At 47.7% G+C, this 15,419-nt stretch overlaps 2 long non-coding RNA genes across 3 annotated transcripts in view; one reads left to right on the plus strand and one right to left on the minus strand.

Moving 5' to 3' along the window:
* Window positions 1-10,672, minus strand: part of LOC132536864 (uncharacterized) — a 76,704-nt gene extending 66,032 nt beyond the window's left edge. The window contains exon 1 of the long non-coding RNA XR_009548411.1: window positions 10,296-10,672. This is a non-coding gene — a long non-coding RNA (uncharacterized LOC132536864). The remainder of the gene's footprint in view (window positions 1-10,295) is intronic.
* Window positions 3,175-14,986, plus strand: LOC132536865 (uncharacterized). 2 transcript variants are annotated; one of them, XR_009548412.1, is made up of 4 exons: window positions 3,175-3,625; window positions 12,056-12,433; window positions 13,749-13,929; window positions 14,716-14,986. It is a non-coding gene; the product is annotated as an uncharacterized LOC132536865 (long non-coding RNA). The 2 variants fall into 2 exon arrangements; XR_009548413.1 differs by having other exon boundaries at window positions 12,061-12,433.
* The last annotated feature ends 433 nt before the right edge of the window (window positions 14,987-15,419 follow it).

Genomic DNA, 15,419 nt, shown 5'->3' on the forward strand with positions numbered 1-15,419 from the left:
CCCTCCCTTCCTGCCAATGTCTTCCTCTTCACTTTAATGACTCAACACTGATGTTGAAGCTGAAGCCCCAAATGGAACTTCCTGCCCTTCCAATCACTGCCACCTCCGCCCCCACTCCACCCCCTGCTTGTGCACTCAGGCTGCCCCAGAATTCCCTGGCTCTCCTGGGAGTTGCATGGGACAACAGAACCACAGCCAACAAGCAGAGAGGTTTGCATGTCGGAAGGCACCCGGCTCAGACTCAATAATCTCTTGCCTGGTGTCAGTGCTTGGTAGGCCTGAAGCACTGTGGCTTCTCCACAGCAGTGAGGAGTCAGTTTCTCTTCCCCTCCCCTGGTGAACAGAAGGTGAAAGCTGACTTCCCCCTGCTGCCGGTGTTATCCATGCCTCCTGCCCACGACTGTGTGAAGACACTGAAAACATCAACGGCTTTCCTGGCGCGAGTGACGTGACCGTCCCGATCTCTTGAGCATCTCCTTCCCAGAGGGGGGAGGTGGAGCCAGGCCTGTCTCTGAGGAGGCTGCCACACGGGCTGGCACCCCTGACCTGGCACTCCTGAGCTGTGAGTCGAGCTCGCCACTCTCGCCTGCTTGGGTGTGACACTCCCCGTTCCAGAACTTTGCAAGTTAAAACGCTGGTTTCATCAGCCGGCTTGGTTGATGGCCTGGGGGGGAGGGGATGGCACTGTGGTCATCAGGGACCCACTTGACCCCTGGCTGCTGTGACAGGTCACAGGCCTCGGTGCTTAGAGCTACACACACGTGTGGTTTAAGTCCCTACTCAATTAAAGACAGGCCTTGTTAGCAGCCCTCACACGCATGCTCTGACCACTCTCAAGAGCCCCACAAAGCTCCCAGGGCAGGGTTTCAACAAGTCTCTCTGCGAGTGGCCCATGTCTAGATTCCTAACTGTCCTACACCTGTTCGTGCCTGTAAACCTTCCCAGAAGTGAAGCAGGCTGAACTGCCCACCATGTCCACTCTATTGCTATTTTAAGCAAATAAATAAATTCACAAGAAGCAATTCCCCAGGAAATAACATGGCCAGGGCCGAGAAAGCTAAAAGTGGGCGTGAGGTTGGGGTGAACATGTGCTCTAGAGTTTTCCCAGGACAGACCCAGTTTACCCTTCCTGACCCTAGTGTGATTGCTCAAAGCACCTCCTCTCGGCTAGGGCTAGGGAGCCGGTCCCGCTGGTAGGGCAGAGCACAGGTCTTGCACGGCTTACTGTGGGCAGGGGTGCCCTGGCCTCTCTCTGTCTTGTGTGAGAGCTGCCATTTCATGTGAAGGAAACCAAGGAACTCTTTTTAAATGAACTGCAAGTGGCCTCTTTGCTCTTGAAAGTCGTCCAAATGTGTGGACAGCCGTGGGATGGCCCAGGCCCCCTCAGCCACTGTGTGGTCTCCCTGACAGAGCCCGGCAGAGGGGGTGCCTCCCAGAGTGCTGCTGGGAAGAGCTGAATCTGCAAATGCCAGGCATCTCCAGGAGCTAAACACCCCCAGAGCCACATCTGCGGACCACTGCACAGCCCCCTGCAGAGGGGTCCTGGAGGCTTCCAGCCGGCAGGCTCCCACTTGGTGCAGAAAGCTTCGGCCGAGTCTGAGGTTGTCTCCTATCACCAAGAGGTGCTGACAGCAGAGCTCAGCCTGGCGGTTCCGGTTTCTGCCCCCAGGCTGGCTTGTTACCCCAGGGTGCCCCTTAGAGCAGTGAATATGTAACTTATTATGTGCCTGTCCGGAGAGGGAGAGACGTAAGGATCTAATTTTATTGACTGACAAGGACCCCAGAGCCTCTGGAAAGTTTGGCCTCTTCTTCCCCCTCCCCCTCCAGAGAGACTCTGCTGTCACACATGTTTCTGGACCGGGTGAATGAGACGGCCTGCCGGCCGTGTGTGCACACATGACAAACAGCCGGGGCCTGGACGGGCGCTCGGGCACCATTGCTGTGTGTAGAGCTGCTGAGGCCCAGTCAGCCTGCTTCGAGGAATGCCCTGCACGGCCAAGTTCTCTCCCCCGCCCCCTCGAGGAGGGAGAATGGTCACAGAAACCCAGAGACACTGTTTATCCCCCCATCCCTGCAAACAGGCCGGCCCCAAGGATAAAATTCCCAGTCTCCCTCAGCAACAAACTACGTTCTCCTCAACATTTGGCCTCAGCTGTGTGCACTGTCATTTAGCCGATCCCTGGATCTCTTCATTTTGATGAAGACAGAGCAAGGGTTTACAGTTACTGCAATACTAACAAAATGGCACCAGCAAACACACATATCTGAGCCTCACAAAAACTTACGTCTTTGCAGATGAGGTGACTGAGGCTGGCAGTCAACGCGTCTACACCGTTTGCTGCCCCACCTTCTTCCTCGACTGGGGATGTTCTCGGAGTGACCAGAGAACGGCCGTTTAGGAGACCTCTCGAGACAAGTCGAGTGATGCTCCACCTGTCTGCACCTGGCCCTCTGCTTGCCAGTAGCCATTCTTGTGCCAAGAACACTCACAGCTCTGAAGGCACAATCGATCTCAACTCCTTGACTTCTAAGAACCATTTCTCAAACGCTCAGTCATTCAGGTTGCTCTCCTTAGTCCTTTACAATGGGCTTGGCCCTGGTTCCTCCGACAACACCGCTCTAGCTTGACGGGCTGCAGGGAGAGGGGCTTGTTATGACTTGAGGATAAAGGAAGGAGAGAAACGGTCTCTGCCCAGAGTGACAGCCCACTTTCCCAGAGTGTAACGCAACAGAGTCCTTGATTCTGTTCTGAGCCAAAGACCAAGTAAGTCACTGAGCTGACGCAGCTGAGAGGCCCACAGTGACACTACAGTCCTAGCTAAGATTTTCCCGGTGTCCCTCAGAAAACCCTGCTGGAGGGCATCGAGAATACATGCACCGCAAGCAAACAAAGAGAAAAGAGAAGCCACGTCAAGCCTGTAGCCTGCTGCCACACTGTTTTGAAACCTTGCCTGCCTTTGGTAAATGTTGTAAGATAATTGATGGTTGTATTTTTTCTCCTTGTTTCTTGTGGTATTGTGGTCTTCCTCCTTAGAGGATAGTTCTCCTTTTAAGTGGGATCCAACAACCTTCCTCAAAGGTTGGAAGTCAAAACTGAGCCCAAAGTACTTTGAAATGATAGTTAATATCAGGTTGTCAGTGTTTGGGAATCTGAAGGTAGTGTTTGCAGTGGGAGGTTGCCAGCTAGGTTAGTTACACTATTTGATTCTGTGTCCACTCCTGCTCACTCACAAGGCATTGCAACAACCAGCACACAGAACTCATCGGTGGCTGCCCCAAAGTGTTTCCGCTGGGCAACATTCACTTTTGCTTCCTCGTGGTTTGTGAAGCACCATCTGGAACCCTCCACGTCACACCTTGTGTTTGGTCTGGGCATCGTGTGTGATGTAAACGTGGAAAAGCGACATCTTCCAGGGTCCGCAGCTGGAAGGGCCCCTCAAGCTGAGCTCAGCCATGTGTCCTGTAAATTGGGCTGCCGGTGATACCATGAGCTTCTAGCAGCTTCTTACCTATTTACACACCTGAGAAGAACTCTTGCTCACATAGGTAATCTGCTATCTCACGAATATTATTCAGGAAGACGAGCTTGAAGAAAGGAGGAATAAATGTAAAGGAAAAGCTTAGAGTAAGTACGTCTGCAGGCCAAGAGGAGAGAATTCCAAGGGGGAGTCCTGAATGGGTAACGTCTGAATGGGTAACGTCTGAATGGGAAGCAGCCATAAGGTATGTCTTGAGATGCAGGGGCTATGTTTCTCTTGGGACCATTGATGGTTCTAGATAGGTACCAGGGTCTTACTGCTCCTGCTCTGACTGCCTCTAAGCCTCAAAGTGTCTTGTTCACTTCTGACTCCTGACTCTGCCTTTTCTATCCCCACAATCCTCTGGTTCCTTCCCTTGCTCAGGGCCTGTCTCAGGCCACGTCTTCTGAGAACAGTGTCCCCCTATCACGCATTCCCAAGGGCATCTGGGCCATCTATCAGCTGCCTCACAGTCCCTCCACCTCCCTGGTCCCTGGCATGGTCTGGCCCAACACTGACTAGTCTGTGTAATAAGCTGGGTGTTGAACGGCCTTTGTGTCTACAGAATCATCAGTCTGGGGGAGGGCAAAGGCAAAACCAACTCAAGCAGGTCACAGATCAAAGCAAGTCTCCAATTTGCTGTGAGCTCTGCTCATAAATATCCTTCTAGGTTGACCTGATGACCAGCCTGGCCCGTCCGAAAAAGCCCACATTCTCTCATATTATAAATGACTGTCTAAATCACATAGGAACAACTGTGTGTGTTTTACATGACTTTCTTCTTCATTAGTCAAAGTTCTGACTACATTCATTTCTCTCAGCTGTGAATGCTGATAAAGTTGCAACATAATGAGGTTATATGCATTCCAAAACATGAGGTTTTGCCAAACTGTCCTCTGGAGATGCTGTATAATTGTCTTCCCATCATAAACCAGCAGACACGACTGCTTTAACTTTAGACATGTAAGCTGAATTTAAAAAGATACTACCTTTTGTTTTCATGTGCATTAAAAATCATGTTTATATTTCTAAAGAATGAGTAACATATAAAATTAGGAAGTGGTTCATGTGTGTCCTTTATTTTCCTTTCTGCCTTTCTTTCATCTTCTTTCCTCTCCTCTGCTGATGTATCAAGAGATCTTTTTACACGAAACAGTGCATACTGCAAAGTTTTATTCAAGTGTGTCTTCTGACTTTCCTTGTGGTGTTTCTCCCCATAGAAGTATTAAATTCTGAGACAGATTCAGCAGATTAATCCTTTCTTTTATAGTTTCTGGATTTTGTGCTTTCCTTAAAAATACCTTCTTCCCCAGGGAATTTCTTAAATCCACTTATTTTGAAATTCAGATGTCAAGTGCTAGAGAAAGATATTCTATATTTGCTCCTTCTCTGATTGGATGAGCAGAGCAAGCAGCTCGAGTAAACTTCAGTGAGCAGTGAAGGCCCTGTGTGGGCTCCCTGACGGGTGTTTCGCCTCCTTCACTCGCTCCTTTCCTGATCTGGTGGCTTGGTTGCTGTTCCACATCCCTGACCAAGCCCTCATGTGTCTGGGTGGCCTCTTGGTACCTATAAACTGGATGTATGGACCTCAGTCTGGTGAGATACTGTCTGTCAAGTGACTCATGAAGGGGTCTTCATGAGCTAGAGCAGCGCCTGGGACCGAGTCTGGGCCATGTGACCGCTCATTAGGACTACTTCCTCACAAAGGGAGGTTTCACCTGAGTGATTCCCATTCTGTGTCACTACTGCCTGAATGTCTGGAGGATTAAGTAGCCAGAGGGTCTGCAAACGTCTCCTGTCTTTCTGGGTTTCCACATACAGAATGAGCTCCCAGGAGCTGACTTAGCAAAAGTGCAAATTATCAAGAAGATGTCGTTTTAGCAGAGAAAAGGTTAACAAGATTTTTTTTTTAAAAAAAAGTTTATTGCCACCAGGCTTATCGCTGGAGTTCAGTGCTGGCACTGCGAATCCACTGCTCTTGGCATCCATTTTCTCTCTCCCCCCTTTTTTCTTCTTTCTATTTTACTTGATAGGACAGAAAGAAATTGAGAGCAGGGGGTGGTAGCGCAGCAGGTTAAGTGCAGGTGGCGCCAAGCGCAAGGACCAAGGATCCCGGTTCCAGCCCCCAGCTCCCCACCTGCAGGGGAGTCGCTTCACGGGTGGCGGAGCGGGTCTGCAGGTGTCTGTCTTTCTCTCCCCCTCTCTGTCTTCCCCTCCTCTCTCCATTTCTCTCTGTTCCATCTAACAACAACAATAACTACAACAACAATAAAAAGACAACAAAAGCAGCAAAAGGGAAAATAAATAAATAAAGAAAAGAAAAAAAGAGAAATTGAGAGCAGAGGAGAATTTAGAGAGGGAGAGAAAAAGAGAGACACCTACAGACCTGCTTCAACACTCATGAAACATCCCCCCTGTAGGTAGGGAGCGGGGGCTCAAACCTGGGTCCTTGTGCATGGTAATAGGTGTGCTCAACCAGGTGTGCCACTGCCCGCCCCGTCTAGACAGCTTTTGCAGGCCTGTCTATCTTATAAGATCCCTCTAGTAAGGACAGTTATTGTTTTTGTCTGCCCTGAGACTCTCTCCTTTTCTGAGAATGGCAAACGGATCTTCTCTTGGTGACTGTCGGTGCTCCAGGGAGCTGTCAGAGTTTGAGCCTGGCGCGGTCTGCACTCAGAATATGAAGAAGCCGGCTCTTGAATGCAGCTAGAGTTAGGGCTCTCACCCTCTGTCAATCAGTTCACAGCCATTAGAAATCTCAGACCGGGGCAGGTGTGTCTAGGCTGGTATAGCTCGCGACATTAGAATCCCTACCTCAGGGCTGGGTGGTGGCACATCTGCTTAAGTGCGCACACTACAGTGTACAAGGACTCAGCTTTGAACCCTTGCTCCCCACCTGCAGGGGGAAAGCGCCACAAGTGGTGGATCAGGGCTGCAGGTGTCTCTCTGTCTCTCTCCCTATCACCCCCTTCTCTCTCAACTTCTGGCTGTCTCTATTCAATAAGTAAGTAAATACAGATACTAAAATAAATTTTTTAAAGCATCTCTACCTCTCAGTGGTCCTAAATGATGTCCAAGGGCAACCCTTGTAGGAGCACACTCTCAGCTGCCTTCCTGCCCTCCAGGAACTCCCAGCTAAGACCATGCCTCTTCAGTCTTCTCTGGCCAAACACACATGCCTCAGCATCCCGCCTGACTCTTATTTTGTTCGCTGTGCTCTTTTGGATGCACACCAGTTTGACAACATCTTTAAAACGTGGCAACCTCATAGACCTGGCGTCGTCACAGGATTAAGCGGCGCTTAGAGGGAGGTTACAATCTTTTGTAACAAGACTGACTGCTCGAGGCATGTTCAGTGCAATGGGCTCGGCTTCCATTGCTGCTTCTACTTTGAGGTCCGCTTCTGTTATTTCACTCCTTTGGGGTCGATCTGTTCCCCCCTCAGGGTTCTCTCGTACACTGTTCCCTCCCGTCTCTGCTGCTCCCGCCAAGCTTCTCCTTACTCCAACAAATAGCCAGGCAAGAATGTAACTCACATTCAGTTGAAATCCACAATAAATGCTCAGTTCAATGTGCTACCTCTTCTTAAGAGTACATATCAGTAGTTTTTATTTCCATAGACCAAGTCTTGTTTAAGTTGAGTCAAAAAAGCTCCAGTTGTGGTGTTTTGGCTGTTGCTGAGCCTGGTTGGGAGGGGGCTTGGCTGGAATTGTATCATGTTCAGGCCCTTTCTCTGCTCGCAAGCTCTTTGCCAACCTGCAACCTGACTCAGTCATCCCCTCAGTGCTTGGTCTCGTACGAGCAGTCTCGGGGGTCGAGGGGCACAGTCCGCTGTAGGTTAACCTCTTAGTCTCAAAGAGACTAAAGTACCTCTTGTTCTCAGAGGAGGAAAGATTAGACAAAAAAAAACACCACCCCTGTCCCTCAAGCCCTGCCCCCCAAATTTGGAAGTTGAGTCCATCACCCCTGTGAAATACGTCTAGGGGATAGTGTGGTGCTGATGGTATGAGAGGAGGGCATGTGTCTTACATATCGCCAATCTCCCAAGAGCATGGGTTTTCACCATCTTAACCAGCAAGTCCAATTCCATGTATTTGGTCAATAATACCACCTGATAGTATCATTTGCATGATTAAAAGTAGCAGATCAGTGTCTTGTTTTCATTTCACATACACAGATTCCACTGGATTTTAACATTAGTTTCATGATGCTATCACTGTATGTGTGTGTATCGATGGTTGAGGTTATATTCCAAGGACCAACGCAATTTCCGACTCTCAAGAATTTTTACTTTTGCAGATGTTAATAAAAACAATATCACAAAGTTATTGAAAATGACTTCTCAAAATTTCAGTTCCTTAGCCTGTTTTGTGGAGTTTCTCTGTAAGGCCTGTTTATAGAGGAGAGTTTATGATAATGTGGGTCCATTTTGTACTCAGTCTTGGCATAATCATTTCTCAGACGCAGCAGAAAGACTTCTTTATAGCACGGCTTTTCCCTACGTCAGTGTGCCCTGGAAATGGACCACCGGGCCAGTGTTATAGTGCCGTCCTTGTGTACACTCACACTGGTTTCCTCAGGTAATGGTCGATTTTCACCAGGCTGCTTTGCCCAAAATTGAAAGCTGTTTTTTGTTTCTCTCCATTCGTTTTTGCGTTAAGAACCCTTTCCAAGTCACTGCCTCATCTCGCTCCAAGTCACCACCACTGGCTGTTGGAAGTCAAGGGTACTCTGTGGAGTAGGATACAATGGCAGGTCCCTCCGTCTCCTCTGTCCTTTAATCAACAGGTCCTTTCTCAGGGCACTGTTGGTGGTTTGATTCTTGGCAGTCACTCTCCTCAAAAACGTGTCTTAGGAGAGTAGGCAGTTCTCCCTGGTAGAATGAGCACCTTTCAGAGCCCTTTCTGTTTGTTTAGTTTCTTGATTATATGAAGTACATTAAAACCAGTCCAGGGCCCATTAACATAATTTTCATGCATGTTAGTTCTGGCCAAACACACTAGGCAGGAACTGGATGATGAATGAGATAAATAATTTTGATGGGGCAGAGAAATAAAATAAACATTTGCTATTTAAGAAAACAAACCCTGGCCAGAGGTGTGTCTGGGGCATCCATTTGTGTTGGGTGGCATTCTGAGGGTGGCCTCTTATCCGTAGAATATTCTAGAAAGAGCTACAGTGTAAAACCCCAAAAGGTCTAGGTACAGCTCTGAAATCCCATGTCCCGAGACCCTTAGTCCCTTACCCCTCGGTAAAGGTCTATCATCTGGGCCACGGACACCTGAGAGCCCTTCTCACCTCCTCTCTGGGGCTGCCTGCTCTCGTGCTGCCTCAAGAAGGAACAAGGGCAGGCAGATGGGAGTGGGATTTGAGTAGGTTCACACTGAGATTTGCTAACACCTCGGGGAAGGAATTGTTGGCAGTGAAGTGGATGTGGCAGGGCAGGGAGAAGGGTTTAATTTTGCTTAGTTAGCAGATTACAGACGGTTGGACAAGCAAGTTCTGCTCTAAGTGTCTATCAGAGTGAGTCGTGGAATCAGCTTCATGGGCTCTGGGCCAAAAGGAGAACCTTCCTTATAGCTGGGCCTGAAAAACACTCTTCAATATGCTTGTACGACCTGTGAGTAACCCCTAAATCATCAAGGCCAGAGAGGTCCCAATGAGACGAGGAGAGTTTCTTCAAAAATTAAACAAAGGAGAGTCGGGCGGTAGCACAGTGGGTTAAGCGCACATGGCGCAAAGTGCAAGGACCGGCATAAGGATCCCGGTTCGAGCCCCCGGCTCCCCACCTGCAGGGGAGTCGCTTCACAGGCGGTAAAGCAGGTCTGCAGGTGTCTGTCTTTCTCTCCCCCTCTCTGCCTTCCCCTCCTCTCTCCATTTCTCTCTGTCCTATCCAACAACGACAACATCAATAACAACAACAGTAATAACTACAACAACAATAAAAACAAGGGCAACAAAAAAGGAAATATGTCAATAATTTAAAATAAATTAAAAAAAAAACAAAAAAATTGAACAAAGATGAGTCCCTGGAAGTAAGATGGGCCTGGAGGCATGCCAGTCCAGTGCTCTAACAGGCTGGGTGTTATTAGCATTGAGAACTCTCCAGAGCAGAAATGCTTCCCAGGTGGGAAGAGGGCAATCCAACACACCTGGCCATGGCGAGATTACACTTACGATGTATATTTCAGACTTGCTTTTTACTCCCTCCCAGGACTGATCCACTAGGAACAGCCATGCAGTAGCTGAAGAAGGTAAGACTCACGAAGTCATTAGATGACTGGTGGATCTCGGATGTCCTTTCCTATCTCGCCATGGCAGTGTCCATGTGGTGCGAGCAGGCCAGACACCACAAGCGTGCCGACCGAGCGTCTGCTTTCCAGTACCTGATACAGCAGAAGGCAGGTGTCCACCACCCTCCCTGACTTCATCTGGGAATTCTCTGGTTTTTAAAATATTTTTTTATAATTTAAATTATAATACTGTGTGTGTTTATGTATTTTATAAAGGGGGAGGGTGAGAGGAAGAGAGAGAGAGAAGGAGAAGGCTTGGGGGAGTGCACTCCTCAGCTCTGGAAACAGAGATTTCTGGGGCTCCAGGCATGCAAGTCCTATGCTCTAACAGGCTGAGATATCTTCCCCCTCCCCTGGCGAGTTTTAGATGTAGAGACAAATGGAGAAGCTGGTGCAGAGACCACACACACTCCACAGCCCGTCTCCCCACACGCTAGCAACAGCAGCTGACCAGTGTCAGGATGGTACGTCCACACTCCTTTACCTCCAGTGCAGCTCCTGTCACAGAACAACTGCAGGACATCACACTCTGTCCAGCTGCCATGTTTCTTGGGCTCTTCTTGACTGTGACAGTTTCTCAGACTCTCCTCATGACGACGACGACAGTCTGGAGAAGGACTGGCCAGGAACTTAAGAGCAGTCACAGCCATTTCTGAACACACTACAAAACAACAGTGCAGAGAGTTCCGTGAAGTTTGAAAAACTGTACGAACCACAACTCTTCCTGAACGTTTAAAAACAAGCAAACCTAATATCGTATTCATTAAATGGCAACAGAAAATTATTGAGGTAAAATGCAATACAAAGTTATTATAAGACAAAAAGGGGATTGAGAGCAGAGGAAGTTCGGTAGGCAATAAAACATCCTAGAAGAATAGATAGACAGAAAAATACAAAGACTGTAACCTGCTATTTCCAAACAAGGTAATTGTGTTAAGAAAGTCACTCAAAACATTAGAGAACAACAAAATCACAATTTGAAAAACTTAAAAGTCAGGTAGCGGTGTCAAGGAGAGTTAAAATGAAAGAAAAAGTGAAGGCTAAATGATTTGGAATGCAAGAGGAGATAAATACAACAAAAGATAATCCTCTAGGGAGAACAGAAGGTAAAAAAGGGCCAAAAAAAGTTCAAGAAAGAAGTCAAAATGATTCATACTATGTGACAAAAATTAAATGCAGGCAGAGAAAATAGAACATACACAAGCACCTAAAGGAAATTTTTCCAGAATGAAACAAATACTAAAATTACAGAAAATGCCACTAAAATGGAAAAAGAAATTAAAGCAACATTTTTAAAAAGCACACTATAAGCCACAGAATACAGATCCAGAATGACCAGCACCAGGAACATTCTTGTAAAATGACTGAACTTTAAAGGCAGTAAATTCTAATTTTTTTGTTGTCTATTATAGACAAAGAAAACAAAGTTTGCCAGCAGACTTTAGCAACAGTGATAAAGTGGTAAAGATACTTAAAACGCTCAAGGAAAGAAAAGACATGTCAAGATTTTGTATATGTAGCAAAACTGATTTTCACGTGAAGGTCATGAAACACCTCGAATCAGCATGGAAGAACGTCACGAAAATAGGTGCAGGAGACCTGTGAAAATCTTACTGTTCCATAGAGATTTGTATGGTCTCTAGGCTGCGTTTGTGTCTCCTTCACAGTCCTTGCTTGGTAGACCTGTAAGAGCAACTGTCCTATCTTTAATGTTTTCTTTTTTGTTTTTATTTACTTTGTTTATTCATTCTGCCTATGGGGTTTTGTAGCAGGGTCATTCCACTGCTTCTATCAGACTGGGGTGTGTGTGTGTGTGTGTGTGTGTGTGTGTGTGTGTGTGTGTGTGTTTTGCCAGACCCTTCAATCTGTGAAAGAGAGAGAAGAGAGACCAGACACCAAAGCACTGCCCTACCACGTGTGACATGATGCTCCCTGACATGATGCTCCCATATGACGGCCAGGGGCTAGAACTGTTGACTTCATACCTGGCTAAGTGCATGACACACCAAGGCAGCCAGTGCCCCAGCCCCTAATGTTTTCTTCCCTAAATCAGATTTAAAATGCAGGGTCCTGCTGCAAGGTAGTGACAAACAACCTAAGTTGGGGGTGAGAATGTTTTGCAGAAATTGCAACTTGTGCCAACAACCTTAACTCCCCAATAAAGTGATGAAAAGGAATGTGTGATTCCCTACCCCAATGATAATGTGTGTGGATTTAAAGCCTCCCCGCTATGCTTTCACTTAGAACAGTTTCACAAAGCCGGGAGCCTGTGAAATGGGTCTGTCGCACCCGTGCCCACATGATCCTTCGTGACTCTCTTGTGGTGGTGACACCATCAGAACACCTGCCCCGGAGTCCCCCAGAAGAGCCGCTCACGGAGCTGCGGAGAGCTGAGGTTTCGCAGTTTAACGAGCTCTGCAGGTGCGAGCAACACTCAGGACAGAGCGGGAGAACTACTGCACTATAGCAAAGCTTTCTTTTCTGGTCGGTGCCCACACTGTTCCAGGAAACTAGAAAGGTGCACGGGCTTCAGAGAAAGAAGGCTTCCTTGCTCTGATAACTTCCAACTGTGGTCAGGGAGCCAGCAGACCTAACCTCAGTATCTCCACATCCGTCAAGCAGGTGAAAACTGACTTCTTCATATGTCTCTTAGGAATGGAAGGAGGCCCTGCGTGACCAAGTCTGGACTTAGGGAGTGAATCAACTCTGGTCTCTTCCCCAGGTCTCCCATGATCTGTGTTTTAACTTAGGCACAGGACAGCCCCCATGAGGAAAGTCATTCATCTCTCTCTCTCTCTCTCTCTCTCTCTCTACCTCTCTCTTTTTCTCTCCCCCCCTTTCTCCCCCTCTCCCTCCCTCCCTTCCCTGGGTCTCACCACTCTAGGCTGTCTTTCTTAGATACATACAGAGGGGCAGGGGAAGACACCCAGTACCAAAGCTTCCCCAAGTGTGCTGGCGGCCGGGTTTGAACCTTGATCGGGCACATAGCAGACCAGATGGTCTTTCCAGGTGGGATATACTATACTGCTGGTCCAAAGTTTCATATTTTTGATCTACTAAACAGTAGTGATATTTTTAATGGAGCATGCTCAATTTCAATGCTCCCTGAGCGCCTTTTACTTCATTCAGAGACAACGAGAGACAGAGAGTGGGGAGAAATACCACACTGGATGTTCCCCTGGTGCCGTGACACTCCCATGTGATGCTGGGGTTGAAACTGGCCCTCAAATATGGCCAGGCACACAGACTTCCTTGAGAGGGATCTCTGTGGGGACCGGGGGGTGGTGCACCAGGTTGAGCGCACATATCACCACGTGCAAGGCCTGGGCTGGAGCCTCCGCTTTCCCACCTGCAGTGGGGACGCTGCCTGAACTGTGAAGCATGTCTGCAGGTGTCTCTCTTTCACTATCCCTCTCTAGCTTCCACTCCCTTCTCAATTTCTCTCTGTCCTGTCAAGTAAAATAGAAGGGGGGGGGGAGAAAAATGGCTGCTGGGAGTGGTAGATTTCGTAGTGCTAGCACTGAGTCCTTGGTGGAAAAAATAGATAGATAGATAGATAGATAGATAGATAGATAGATAGACAGACAGACAGATAGGTAGATAGACAGATAGGCAGATAGATAGATAGATAGATAGATAGATAGATAGATAGATAGATAGATTAGATAGGTAGACAGATAGATAGACAGACAGACAGACAGACAGACAGATAGACAGACAGATAGATAGGCAGATACATAGATAGATAGGTATCTGCCCATGGAAACCTTATTTTTCAGATATTATGTGCTTTATGGCAGAGGCTGAGAATGGGAAAACATGATGCTGGAGATGGAACACAGAGTCTCACAGGCATGCTCTGTGCGCGACATTCTGAGCCACTTCCCCAGCAGCTATAGTCATGATCTTGGCATTGCATTTCCTCCTAATATTCTAGGACATTAGGACCAACAAGCCTCCTTGGGGAGTTTACAGATGATGGATGGGAACCGCCCTATTTGCTGGGAGCACGCTGAAAATGGAATTCACACCCATTTTGTCTCTGTGCAGTGTCACAAACTCAGGCAGCGACTTCTGTGGCTCGGCCTGACTGTGACGGAACGCTTCACGAACTTCAGGTCAGAAAGAGCCATTCCCCCTACTCTCTGATGAGTTACCACCACACACCACTTACCCTGTTAGCACCTGAACACACCAGGTCGTGTGTAACACTGAGTGCTCTGGGCATTTCAGAGCAGCAAACACTCCAGTGGGGGAGGTAACTCAATAGTGGAGCCCTTGCCTTGTGTGTGGGAAGCCCTGAGTTCAATCCCTGGTACCACAGGAAGCATCAAAGACAACATGAATCAGTGATCTACATACACCAGGCTGGCAGAGCAGTGCCTTGCCGTCTCTTTCCGTCTCTCTCTACTTTACTCTTTCATAAAAACCAATCAACCAACCACCACCACCATCACCACAAAACAAAACAAAACAAACAAACAAAAAAACCTCACTCTAAATAGTCAGCTCATCAAGGCAACTCTAAATTGTCTTCAGTCACCCAGAATAAATGCCTGTTTATGCTTCGGGGATGGTGAGATCACCAAGAACAAAGGGTTAAAGTGTGAGAGTGACCACATGTGACTCAAAGTTCACTTCCTGTCATGCAAATGCCAACCTCACCTCATTGTGAGTGTAGTTGGTTCTGAGCTGTTTCTAGAGGCAAAGGTTAGTCATTTCTGGGGAAAAGGAATTGGTGGACACCTACTAGGAGCCTAACTTCACTCCCTGATCATCATCTCAGAGCTGTCTGCTTTCCGTAAGGATGGAAATAATTTAGTTCCGGAGCCAAGTATAACATTCTTTTTTATTATTCCTTTGAAGTGAAATTTAATTCCTTGTGTATTTTTTTTTAAATACAGGACCTCAAAGAGGAAATCTCACATTAAGTGAAACATGAGCCAGTCAACCATTGACCATAATATGTCCAGATGATGGCTTGTGAATCTGGGCTGGAGGGAGACCCTGCCAGAAATCTGTGACATCACTGCTGACGCCCATGGCAGACAGACCTTTGTTGATAAGATGCAGAGAAGCACAAGAGAACTCTTGCTAGAAAGGGTTTGAGACATACTTCATTTGATTTGTTTATTGTCTTTACAAATTAAATTACAGTGCATACCAATGCTCAGTGTTGACACTGTTCCCCTCCCCCTCTCCCTATTCCTCCCCTCTCCCTCTCCCTTCCCCTCCCCTCCTCCTCTCCCTCCATCTCTATCTCCATCTCTATCTATCTCTATCTCATCACTGGGATATTTTGCACCAGAGTAATTCAACTGATCCTGGTGGACTCTCCTTTGTCCCTTTCAGTATCATATAGAGAGATACAGAGAGGAAGAGAGAGGCAGAGAGAGAAGGAGAGATGTTATAGCTCTTAAAGCATCCCCTGTGCATGATGCTCCAGGGTGGTACCAAGAACTTGAGCATGGGTCATTGCATGTGGCCAAAGTGTTTGTGCGACCAAGTGGACTTTCTCTTCCCACCCCTCCCACCTCTGTTTTGACCGGACTGCTGCTCAGCACAGCTGCTGGTGGTGCCAGGGCTGGAAGTAGGCCTTGGTGCATGC

Source organism: Erinaceus europaeus, chromosome 2 (genome assembly GCF_950295315.1).
Source record: "Erinaceus europaeus chromosome 2, mEriEur2.1, whole genome shotgun sequence".
Lineage (NCBI taxonomy): Eukaryota > Metazoa > Chordata > Mammalia > Eulipotyphla > Erinaceidae > Erinaceus > Erinaceus europaeus.